Source organism: Pinus tabuliformis, chromosome 3_1, assembly GCF_031772625.1.
Source record: "Pinus tabuliformis cultivar Carrire ecotype Pingquan chromosome 3_1, CPIR1, whole genome shotgun sequence".
NCBI lineage: Eukaryota > Viridiplantae > Streptophyta > Pinopsida > Pinales > Pinaceae > Pinus > Pinus tabuliformis.
This window is the reverse complement of record NC_142301.1, coordinates 384,258,155-384,271,400: the sequence shown is the minus strand read 5'-3', so window position 1 is coordinate 384,271,400 and position 13,246 is coordinate 384,258,155.

The following is a 13,246-nucleotide window of genomic DNA, read 5'->3' as shown; positions in this document are numbered from 1 at the left end:
ATTGAAAATTTACAAGAGCCCTTTATGAAAGCAAGATTTCATGGAAAATATTAATAAGACAGTGATGATGGTGGAGCAAGTTCCAACTCCTCCCTCATCAAGTCATTGAAAAAATAAAAATAAGAAAAGAAAGAATAAGGATTCAGGTGAAAACCTCCATGAGGCGCCTGAGTCCCATCTTTGGGTTGAAAACCTCATGAGGGAGCCCCATGATGAAAAAAAAAATTGAAAAAAAAAAGAATAAGAAGATCCCTGGGTGAAAACCTTCCTTGAGGAACCCAAGGCAAACATCTAGGGTGAAAACCTCTCTGAGGCAACCTAGGTGTTTTTCAAAAAAAAAAGAAAAAAAAAAGAGAAAAAGATATAATTGTTATTTGTAGGTGGGTGAGAAAGACAATCAAGGAGAAAAGAGAAGATCTAAAGGGAACTTGGCCCACATATTCATCTCCTCCATTCCTTACCATGCATCCCTCCATCAATTCCATTGTTTTTTAACTTCATTGCTTCAATTTAGCCGAAGGCTGTGTTTTCAAAAAGAGATCAGTTTCTGCCAGTTATTCCCTTGCTCCACACACAGTCATTCATTGCAACATCCTCACAACCCAAACCAACAACATGATTAAGAAATTCTAAGGGAGAAGCAGCTATAGGACATTCTGTAGGAAATCTTGTAGCAACCTATCACACAAAATATCAATCATCAGCTATAAGTCTTCACTAGAATGATCCAGGAGCTCCATAGCAGCAACAAAATCAATTATTTAATCACAGGCAGTAGAGGGGGAAGAAGAATGATCATGCAACAAATAAACAACGCAACACATATGATCTTCAACAACTGCAACATGGCATCGAGACCACAGGTAAGTATCTCGCTCAGTCACTCATATGCATAATTTGATCAAAAGATGTAAAGGTTACGAGGTAGTTGGTTTATAACTGAAAAGGTGGCTAGTCAACTTGGCCACATTTGTTCAGTAATCACATACAAAACTAGGTGTCCTCTTACACGTGGTTGCATTCAACTGAAAGACAGAGGAGGAGTAGGATAAGAAGTGGTCAACTACGGATCTACGCGTTGGGAGTTGATTACAAGGAACCTCACCCCAAAAAGCCATAAAGTGAAACAAAAAATCGTTTGCATGCATTTGTGCATTCCACCTCCTCGAAACTCCCTCACACAAGTTGCTCTCATAACTGTGGCCACCCACCAGAAGAAAGGATCCATTGTTCTGCAAGAGAATTTCTACAGGAGCATGCACAAGAATTCCTATAGGAACAATCTATAGGAGCAATATACAGGATACACAGAGGAAGTCTATAGGATAGGTAGAGAGGGGTTCAAGAGGGAATATCACAAGAATTGTCCACTGCCACCATTCTAAAGACGTAGGATCTAAAAATCCATCCCCATTTACAATCAAATCAACTAGAAATTCTCTAAAATCTAATGAATATAACAAATGTGGGAAGTGAATTACATACACAAGAAACTCTGTTTTCTCCTGAATTTAAAATTCTTGTGTCAAACCTCTCATTTCCTCCTCAAGCCTCACAAGCAAGATGACAGGAGGATTTAATAGGAGAGAACCCACAAACAATGTGAGGATACAACACCCCCAAGTGCTTGAAATCTTTATAAGACACCAATGGATGCATTTTTTCAAAAAATTCATAGGGTATGGTGATGAGGTGGCTCAATAACTTTCTCATTCCCTCACTCCACATAGAAAAATCCATGCCACTGTTATAGTTAGAGGGCTCACTATAGATCTCACCCCAGAGCTCATGAGTAGGGTCACCACACTTCCCCTAGGAATTCGATGGAGATAAAAAGACAAAGTAGACAGTGAGGTGGCAAAAAGGAAATTCTTTTTAGAAGGTGATGAAACCACAAAGGATAAAAACAGACTAAGGAGAGACAGTCTTCCATACCCATGGAGTGAGGTAGGTTACGAACTCATGAAATATATCTAATGTGAGGTTAGATATAGTGTTGTTTATGACTACCATTTTAGGATGCTTGAAGAATTAAGATTTGGGGTAGAAACACCAGTTCACCAAAGACTCAACATACCCTATTTCTTGATGAAAACACTCATAGACTCTAGTAGCAAATTAAAGGAAGGGAATTCCCAACAATTGGCTCACCATGGGTTGATCAGGATCCCTATAACATAGTCAGTCTTCAGAGACTTACCAGCAGAGGATGACATCAAAAGCCTCACCTATGATGTTAGTCCTTCTGTCAGTGAGGAGGAGGAAAAACAAAAAGAAGATACATAGCTAGATGGGGATGAGATGGATGAAGAAGAAACTAATGCAGAGGAACATGATGAAGGAGAAGAGAAGGAGGATGATGCTGAAACAGAGGAGGAAACGAAGGAAGAAACTAATGGAGATGAGAAAGAACAGCAAGAGGAAGAAGATAAGAAAAACAAAGAGCTAAGTGGCTTAAGGGATAGAGAAGAAATAATGAGAGATCAACTTGAGAGGGACAACACATAGCTAAGAGGACAACTGCAGGAAAGGGAAAACCAACTAGCATGTATGGCCAGCCTCTCCTTGGAGGCCATCCAGTGTAGGATGTGTTAGCACCTAAATCTGCCTTAGGCTGAAGGAAGGCAAAAATTAGGGTAACCACAAACCACACTCAGTCTGGTAGCTAGCCCTACCAGAGCAGGAGAGGGCTCTCTCCGAGTCACACTCAATGAATAGATGATAGAAAATGGTCTGAGACGACTTATAATGCAATATTTACCTTAGGCTAGTAAGTGAATAGGGATTCAGGAAACAATTTTTATGAATGACCGAGCTTCTGGGATGTTATGGGATCGGGGCTCAGCAAAGAACAGAGAATTTAATACAAAGGCACAGATTATTCCGTGAGGCAAGGTAGGTGGAAAATGTAACAATTTAGTTTGAGGTACCACAGCATGAATAGATTTTTGAAGAAAGTGAAAAGGGCATAGTGACATGAATCCTTTTCAACAGAATAATAACACTAAATATGAAATTTTCCCACGGGTAGAGCAATAAAATTGGATTCTACCTAATCTCACTCAGAAAATTTCACTGGAAATGAGCATGAATTGAATTATGAAACATAACGAAATACATATGAAAACATAAGAGACACATTTGCTACACTCACAACCACAAGAATCTCATGAAACAGAGCTGTTGCCTTTCATTAATTCTCTGTCAAAAATACACAGTGAAGAAACAAAGTTTCTTTCCCATAGTCTCCCAGAAGTTACAAGCTAGCCAACCCTTTGCAAATAACTTTCATACAATATATAGAATGTGTGAGGAAGAGATAGAATTCCCAAGGGTTGGGGAGTTACTCGAATCATTGCAAAATGGAGATGGAGAGCCAACCATCAGCTACAGGTGCAGCACTACAAACATGACATTTGGCTTGGGTGACCATTTGCCTTCCTTCGCCACTTGGATAGAAGCCAATATGGAGAAAAAACACTTTAAATTCTGCCTTTTGTGCCAAAAAACCGAAGTATAGATGAGTGGGCCCACTTGGAGAAGTCGCGAACCGAAATTTCGCAAAACGGAAGCAAATTGGCAATTTTTCCTCTGTGTGCCGTGCCATTTTCTCTATGCGTTGCGCTACTTTGGGGCCTGTTTTGGGGCACTTTCAGGTGTCCAAAATGTGCCCAAGTGGGCTTTCTAGAAATCCTGTCCTGTCTAATTTCTAACCAAACTATAATTTTCAAATTTGGTGCTCATTTGCCCCTCAAAAACTCCATTATCCCAATACTGCTTTCTGTGTGTCAAAAAAGTGGCAGAGAGGCCATTTTTCGGTGTTTTTTGGCCTTTAGGAGACTAAAATCTTGCCCAAACTTCTTGCCCGGACACCAGTAGTCGTTAATTTCCATGTTGAATCCAAAACTGCAAGCCATTCCTCATTTGGAGCTCTAGAATTTTAGCGTCGTACCAATGGCGCGGCGCACAGGGATAAAATCCCTGTTTTTTGCCCAAAAAATTACCATGTGACCAAAAATTCCACAAATTTTTTGAAATTTGGGCTGGAGGTTCCCTATGGGGTGTTATGCTAAGCCAAGGAAGCCTCAGCCAAGATTCAAAGCTGATCTTGCTCTTTTTCCCTTTTTGCACTTCTTGTTGTTTTCCTCAATTTTTCCTTCAAGTTCCTTATCCGGGCTTGTGCACTCATGTTTCGCACCCTGTAACGGAAAGCCATATGTCTCAGTAGAGCAATGTCCTGGTCAGCCTTGTCCAGCAGCCTCTCCAAATGCATGCTAACCCTCTCAAGATTGGCCTCCCGATCTTCATTGATTTCTTGCTCCAAAGATGTGAGCTCAACCCTTCTTCTTTGAGCAGCTTGGCGATGCTAACAAATGTTTCGCAGCTCCATGATTGTCTGTTGGTCCTCAAGCTGCTTGTTTCTCTGCTCCAAGTACTTCATGTTCCACTTCACCCTCTCCAAGTCAAGGGATAAGGACTCAATCACTGATTTCTCCTCCTGGATGATCTCTATAAGCTCTGCATTTGTTGGTTCTGCATCTGTCTAATCATCATGAAGGAGAATGAATTTGGTCTCTTTTTCACCTGATGGCCCTTCCTCCTACACTGGCTCCTTACCCTTGCCCTGCTCATGTGATGTCGATGCCGGAAGCGAGGCCCCTTCCACACCGGGTGGAGATAACACTCGCTTTGCAGCTGCAAATAAGGGTCTACTGCCTCTCTGATAGGTGATGTATACTAGCATAGTAGCAGTCTCATGTCGCTCATACTGATGAGATGGGCCCGCTATCTCATGCTCTGCCTCTAATACCACCTATGGAGCCTTGAATAAGCAACGGGAGATGAAGTCCTCCCAAGCAATACCGTCCAATCCCAACTGATGGTCCACCAAAATCCGGATAAGGGCAAAGTGATAAACAATGTTGAGCTGCTGTCGAGGGGTCTTGTGCTGCATGAAATTCTTCATCCTCTCTATGTTCCCGCAGATGAAAAATGGAAGGCTCATCATCTTCACCCTAGTAAAGTTCATAAGCAACCTGATGTGATAGGAATAAAGGCGAGAAAACGTCCCCTCACAACTGAAGTACTTCATGATCAATTTCATGAGCGAAGCATACTCATCTCTCAAAAATCTGAATTGAAAAACTCTTGTGAGATGGCTCAAACAGTTGTCCTTAATGTAAGGCTCATTATGATGCCTCTCCAACTTCTTCTTCCTATGCCACTGCTCTCCAATGTTTGTTATGCCTGTTGCCATTGATATGGTTTCGGGTGTCAATGTGAAAGTGACCCCAGCCAAGATAAACTGTCTTCCATGTAGGTGAAGTGCAAAAAGACGGGCCAACTCATGACGAACTCTGACATTTGCCACCCTCTGACAAAATTCAAAACATGATAAGTGTTGGAAGCAATACATAGCAAGAGGTCATGCCTGCAACTCAGTGAGGGAGTTTGGCTCATCTCTAAGATGTCTGCCACTCCGGTGATGTCTCCTGTGGGCCCTTTCTCCTAAAGTTGTGTCACTGTGGGTCTCCTCCTCATATTCTGATGAAACTTCAATTGCCATGACTGTTGTTTGTAAACTGAATTTAGGCTGCCCTTTGATTACAGTGAAGCTGGAGTTTTCTTTAACAATCTGCCACCAAGGGGACAATTAAAAAGGGAGCATTAGGATGGGGATAATACTATGGGAATAGGGGTTTATAGGAAAATTTTATTCAAGGATATACAAGGGTTTTTTGGGGTATTTTGATAGGGTAGGGTTTGTGTTTTTTGAGCAATAGGAGGAGGGGGGGAAAAGGAGTATTATTTTGGTAGTGTTAGGGTATTGAAAATGGCATAGGGAAATGAGTAATAGGGGTAGGGTAGGAAAAACACCTTGGTAGCAATATCACTGTAGCACAAACCCTACCATCATGGTTTTTCTTGATGTCTTCCTTTATTTGCTTTATAAAAAAAAAATCATTTGATTACAGGCATAAAAACCCTTATATCACCCATAAAAATTGATGCACAAGTGGTGTGTAGAGCCTACCTTGAAAATAGACGAGCTCCCCAAAAGCTTTGAGGCGGTTTGGCAACGTTTCAGGCATTCTGCCCCAGTGTGCCGTGTGCAAAGCCCAGTGCACCGCGCGTAAAGCCCAGTGTGCCGTGCGCTAGGTATGTGCCGCGCCTGTGGAAAATTTCAACTATGGGCAGGCTGCGTGTGCGTCGCGCCCTCTGTGTGCACCACGCTCCTGGGTATATGCGCTGCGCCCTCTAAAACCACCTCCAACTCACTCAAATGCTCACAATCTCGCACTCACACCTTTGCAACGTCTCTCCAAGGCTTGTAATAGCACAATGCCCTTGATTTGGATAAAAAAATGTATATATAGCCTTGGAAGAGATGGGTTTAATTTTTGCTTCCTTGAAAACCCATTTTTCTAATGTTGTGTTTTGCACTTTTTCACTAACTTTAAAACACACTGATTTTCACTTTCCCTTTGACATTTTGGCTCAAATGATGAAATTTTCGGCACTCTTTGTAGGGACTATATGACAGGACATTTGGCCACAGAAACCATGACTGCATCTGAAAAAATCAACTGGCGACTTTTTGGAAAATTTTGTCATAAATGACACTGTTTGACTTTTCTTCAAAACAGAGTTTTGAAGAAGAGTCGAAGTCTATCCACATGACGATGAAGCTCTCTGAATCATAACTGTGTAAGGGCCTCACTCTGGCCTGCATGGCTTTATTGGGCATGTTTCAAAGACCAAATTGATGAATTCCTAGACCTAAACATAGAAAATGACTTTTGTCCTTTAAAGGACCAGACCTTGACTGTCATGGACTTTTGATTATTTGACACAAAGACTTAAGCCAACAGTAACCAGACATGAGGGGAAATGACTAGCATGACCTTCTCCGTCAGATTATGGCATGCCCCTAGCAGAATGCAGCTAAGTGAATGCAGGGGGACACCTAAAAATGAAATGCATAAAGAGTTTTGATCTCTGACGAAGGGCTGACCAGACCGACTCTAACAAGATGCTAGCTAAATCCTATGCTCTTTAACTCAGAGAACAATGGCTGCAATTTTAGATTAAAACACTATCACAAAGGGGCACCATGCCATTTCAGGACTACAGGTAGTTTACTTATCTTTGTGATCAAAGTACACTAGAGGATATGGCCAAAATGGTTGAGTTTTACTTACACAACATGGCCCTCACAGACATGAATTCTTGGGATCCTAATGCCAAGCTAGGAGATCTGCAATTAATGGCTTTGGCATCATGGATGAACCATGAGGAGTTAAGAGCTACAGAGATGAAAATAATATTGGCCAGAGAGAAGAATGAACCTATTTTCATTAAAGATAAACAATCAAATCCCAAGGCCCTAATCAGCACCCATAATCTAATTGCAAATGATCCTCAGTTGGCACCTAGATATCTTGCTGCCCAAGAGCAAGCAATTTCACATTTTGAGGATATGTTTAGGTTTCTAGGAGATGATAGTATACATGCCTAGTCAAGGAGATGGAACACATTGCCACACAACTTGAAGATCATAGAATATCACTCCCCTCAAAGGTTGAGAGAGGCACTCAATAGGATACCTATGTATAAGCAATAAATGCAAAGGTTGAAGGTCAATTGGATAGGCCTAAAACTCAGTCCACCACTACTACTAGGAATGCTAGAAGGGAGAAAAGAAGAAGAGGAAAAGAGGCAGTGGGAAGAAGTAGAAAGTAAAGTAGACTTATATGCACAAGAAGAAGAGACCACAGTAGAGGCATGGGATGTCAGAGAGGCTACCAGAGCCATGAAGGACATGGACATTGACTAAGTTGCTCAGAGGATGAGAAACACTTTCAGTAGGGGGTGATGATGAGCCTCATCATTGGGTAATTATATGGGTCTTAATTCATCTCCTAGCTTAGTCAAACCAACTATTCTCACAACTTATTGCATACTTTTGATTATATTTTTTTTATGAAATGAGTTAGAGTTGGATACTTTGCTTTGTGGTCTAATGTGCATGTAATGAAAGATTAAAGGATAAAAGCAAGGAATTTTAGCAAAGACCTTGGTCAAAACTTGAATGGGACAAGGGAGAGGAATTATAGGAGGGAAATCCTCCCCATCTACTACCCCTACGTTCAAATATTCCTCCATCAGCTTGGAGTGCAAATAGCCAAATCATGAGGACTAGAAGGCAGCCGAGCAAGAGAAAGTCAAAGCACCAGTTTATCTTGAGTTTGGGAGCTAAGCCTCCCTAATTTTAAGGAAGTCATTGGAGACTTCAGTCGTACAGGTAGAGAGGCCTAGGACCTCAGTAGGATTCAAAATTTTGATTGTAAAACTCTACTTTATTGTCGAGCTGTAAGACTTGTGACAGTTTTTTATGTAATTCATTGTTTTGATAAAGAATGAGTTTTTGTTTTAGCCAACACTTAGTTAACTCAGACGATAGAAGCTCTTGGGTTAGGGCCCAACCCTAGTAGTTATGGCTCCTCTTTACTGTATATGTATGCTAGCGTAGATTCATGTTTTATTCGTTCATTTGCTTAAGTAGCTGCATTTCCATTACAACAGTGTAGAGTAGATTAGTTATGTTTTAGTTTGCTTCCATGTGTGCCTTGTTTTAATTAGCAGGTTAGCCAGGAATTATTGCATGAAGTTTGTTGTCTTGATTCAGTATGTGGTTCATTTCATTGTTGTCTTTTTCCATCACTTTGTGCACATATGCTCATTTCCTTCAGCACAAAATTGTTGGGTAGCAGAGAGTCCGCATAGAGGCTCTGCAACTGTGTGCGCAGAAGCCTAGTAAAGTCCACAGTTGTGTGCGCGAACCCCTGTAGCTGAGTGCATAGGGAGGATCTGCATGTATATGTGATAGAATTGAATAAAGATAATTTGATTTTGAACTTCTATGTTAAATATGAATTGTTGGGGGTCTGGCTAATTTATGATTGAAATAACTATTTTAATCTATGCGCATATGCTTATGCTATAAATTTCTACAAATCTATATCTGTCTGGGTGTACGAACTGGTTATTTATGTTAAATGTTTGCTTAAAGACCATAAGAGGTAGATCTAATTTATAACAACGCATTAATAAGTATTAAGGAGTCTCCTGGGTTCGGATCTATGCGAAGCAGAGTGGCACGAAGCCACAGAACGGTGTGCGAACCTCCCAGACCCCATCAGGACATCCCAAGTGTGCAGAAACCTGGTTCTAGCACCCTCTCCTGCTACCTCGAGTGAGACCTCAGTCCACGCTCCGTGGACTGTTGCCGAAAGGGCTAGTAGCTGTGGGATTTGTTTGGCTAAATAACTCTTTCAAACCTGGGTCACGCCCATATAAGCCAACAGAAATGCTTAAGAAAAAGCTAATAAAATGCGTCTTAATCAGATTATACCCATAGATTTCCTCAACATCCAATCCACAACAAATCTGACGAATCATCATCTGATTCATTCAAACGCTTGACTTTATGCTCTCCAAATCTCCATTGTTGATCTGTCTAGCTTGATCAAACAACTATCGCAAACTCTTCCACCTACTTTATGTGCTCCAAATATCAACCTTCGATCTATGGTGCCCTCGATCCAATGACTATCACGTCACTCGATCACCAACTATCTTGGCCGACCTCCACCGTTGATCAATCCTGCATGATCCAACGGCTATCATGCAATCTCGCACAAATTCTTGCACGACCGATATCCGCTTGAGGGCATGCAAGAAAAGTGGTTTTCTAATGCTACGTGTCACCTAGTTAGGCTAATCATGTAAAATTTTGGAATTCCACTTATAGCCTTGAGGGCGTGCGAGAGACTGCTTACCTCCTACGAAAACCCGCTCCATCATTCTGCACATTTTTCATGCGATAAGATCTCCGCTGCTCATCCTCTCTTAATCTTGTTCATTCATCTATTACTTAATCTCTGGTGATAAGATCTCCATCGCTCATCTTCCATTAACCTTGTCCATCCATCTATTCACTGAATCTGACGCAATAAGATGTTCGTCGCTCATCTTCTGTTAATCCTATTCGTTGATCAATCTATCCATCTATTAACGTAATTGCTTGCGATAAGATCTCCGTCGCTCATCTTCCATCTTATCTTCCATTAATGTTGTTCATTGATCTGATTGATCCAACAGTTCCCATGCACTGTTGCTTCATTACATCCTCCTTTCATTGATTTCATCTACCAATTGCTCTTCCACTTGACTCATTCCTAAACGTTGTTCTGCGTATTTTTTGAATGCTGCCATCCAATCATCACTGTACTCCCCTAGGTACCTTCTAGCCATCCTAAATAGCCTTCCATCGACGTGTCACATCTACAAGAACAATTACATTGCATGCTTGATTTTACCAAAAAATACCAAAAAAGTGAAAACAGATTTAGTTTAGTTTCCTTGCTTACACCTTAGTATGGTTTGATGCTCTTTACTTCTGCAACTTAGATAGTAGCATTAAGTTAGTGTTGATTTAGCAATTCTGCTTAAATGGTGAATTAGGATATGTTGTGATTTAGCATTGCCTATTGTTTTCTTCATTACTACAGTAGAATAACTCTCTTAGAGTAGATTTTCTCTTCTTCCATCAAATAATCAAGCTTCTTCTGACTCTATAGAAGTCTGGATTGGAACCCCTAGGGTCTCTTGCTAGATGAACAAGTGACAAAAAGAAGGACCTTCACTTCTACTTGTGCATATAGCACTGTCACCTCCAAGTTTGTACGAACCCTAGGTTGATAAGTAAAGCTGGTAGCCTAGGAGTTGTAACATCCTTGCCGAAATACTGATGCTCATCACCATAAGGTTTAAAATAATCCATATAAATTTCTACCACATCATGGAATAACTTGGCAAAAACACTCAGGACTGCTCTTTAGAAAGTGGGGGGATCATTGCATGCTCCAAAAGGAAGGACCCTATAAGCAAAAGTACCACAAGGACAAGTGAAGTTGGTTTTATCCTAGTCTTCCGGGCTGATCTGGATTTGGTTGTACCCACTGAGTCCATCTAGGAAAGAGAAAAAAAGCTTCCTTGCCAATCCATCTAGCACTCGGTCAATGAAAGGTAGAGGAAAATGGTCCTTCTTTGTGGCTTTGTTCAACTCTCTGTAATCGACACAAATCCTCCACTTACCATTTTTGCTGGGAATACACCAAAGGAGAGACCCAATCACTATCAGACATAGGGTAAATGAATCCTGCATCTAGCAGTGTTTGTAGTTCTTCTCTGACTATATCTTTAAGAGCTAGATTCATCTTCCTTTGGGGTTGTCAGAATCGCTTGCAACCTTCGTTGATGTATATGTTGTGAGTACACACTAAGGGGTGCACTCCCTTCATTTATTTTTAACTCCAAGTGAAGGAATCTAGATGTTCCTTTAGCATGTTGCATAACTTCTCTTCTTGGAGAGCACAAAGAGATGGATTGATTTTCAAGGTTTTCTTAGGGATGAATTCTATGGTTTTAACACAGAGGGGGTTGGAATCGGCCAAGCATAGGTCAATTGGATGATTGTTCTGGGTTTCCTTTACTACATATTCTAAGGGAAATGTACTGGGAGTTGGACTTTGGAGTAGGTGTTCAATCAAATCATCTTCATCCTGTTGTCCTCCTCCCATGGTTGTTTCTAAAGTATAAAGTTGGGCGAAATAAAATTCATCTTCTTCCTCCTCCTCCAACCATAAAGGTAAATCATGCTCTAGAGATGGTTGAGCAGGAGGGTATAGGACTAACTGATTGGATATATGTCCATTCTTGATGGTCATATTCCCAGCTCTGTAGCTGATGTAAGCATCGACAGTGGCCAACCAGGGTCTCCCAAGGATGAGAGGGTAACCAGTAAGCTTAGCCTTAGGCTGGAGAACTAGGAAATCTGCAGGGTACTCCCAAGAGTCAATGGAGACCATCACATCCTCCACAATCCCCTAAGGGGTCACTGTGGAGTGGTCTGCAAGTTGCAAAACTGTTGTGGTATTCCTCAATGAACCTTGGAGGTCCAGCTTGAGCATGGTGTCCTTGGTCATCACATTAATGGCAACCCCAGGACCGATCAAAGTGTGTGGGACAATGGTGCAGTTGATTTGCACATCTACTGCAGGGATTCCAAGGTCCAAATACTTTGCACAGAGTACCTACCCCAACATTAAGTTGGATAGTTGTCCAATGACATTAATGGTAGGGCCATCTCTTCTTCACCTCCCTGCATGCTTGAAGAACTTCACCTTAATAAACTTATTGTAAATAGGAACATCTTTTATTGTTTGGAGAACTAGAATCTTTACACATAGATTTTTCAATTCTCCCAGAAATTCAGTCTCTTCTGGGGTAGGCTCGAGTGGTTGGGTTAATATCTTAGGAAATGGTGGATTCACTTTAAGATTTCCTTCCTCTCTTTCTTCCTCAACCTCTGTAGGTGGAGGTGGAGGTTGGTTATTGGGGAGAAATCTCCCAGATCTCAGGTTAATCTCCTGGATTTCCATAGCATAAGTTGTATATGATGTCTCTCCATTGTATACTTGTTGATCCTGTCTATTGTTTGGGTTCAGATTTTCCTGGGTAGGAATCTGGCATTGCTTGGGTGGAGCGGAGTGTAACAGCTATGGTTGGGCAGGTGGTGGAGGTAATTGGGCAGGTGGTGGAGGTAATAAAGCTGGAGCATTGTTGTATTGGGGCCTCCACCCCTGGGGTGGTGCATTTCACTGAGGTTGTGGCAGAGCGTATGGTTGAAATGACTGGCTGGCCACCAAGGAGTGATACCGAGATGCAAAGGACCAAGGAGGAGGTGTAGACTAGGAAGGATGAGTAGGGGGTCCCCAAGAAGGTATGGATGTGGTCTATTTGGGGTTGTAATATGCATGGGAAGACCCTTGCATGCCCTGCTGGTATGGTCTAGGCCCATGAGGTCTCCCTTGGTTTATGTAGCAGAGCTGCTCAGTGACCCCTTCAGCTCCTTAATACACAGCTTTGAGTCCAAGAAAGGAAGGGCACTTGTTTGTGTAGTGGTTTTCTTCACAGACTGAGAAAATTTCAATAGAATTGAATGGACATTCATTCCTAGGATGCCTCCTGATGCATCTAGGACAAAAAATGGCCAAGGCTCTCTCTTCTTCCTCCTACTTTCTCTTAATGTGCATAGTGTCCATTTGTAAGGCAAGAGTTCACAGCATCTCACTCTTGAAATCTTCTAGCATGTTTCCAGTTTAACCCTTGATGGATGAGT